This window comes from Geospiza fortis, unplaced genomic scaffold (assembly GCF_000277835.1).
Source record: "Geospiza fortis unplaced genomic scaffold, GeoFor_1.0 scaffold40, whole genome shotgun sequence".
In the NCBI taxonomy this organism is placed as follows: Eukaryota; Metazoa; Chordata; class Aves; order Passeriformes; family Thraupidae; genus Geospiza; species Geospiza fortis.
Genome location: NW_005054297.1, coordinates 18,119,779 through 18,120,021, shown reverse-complemented (window position 1 = coordinate 18,120,021; position 243 = coordinate 18,119,779).

Here is a 243-nt window from a genome sequence, read left to right as displayed (position 1 = left end):
GGCGCTCCGGCACCGCGCCCGCGGAGCGCCCGCACCGAGCTCCGAGCGGCGACCGGGCAGCGCTCCGAGCCACCCGCGCTCCGGGGCTGCAAAGCACCGCGCGAACGCGGCCTCTCTGCGCCAAACAGAAGCGCCAAAATTGACAGGGAACTGTGTAAGCATTCAGGGTAAATAATAATCCTTACCTAGGAAATAGACATGAGGGATAGCCATTATACAATAGTCGGCTGGTTTTTCGACAGT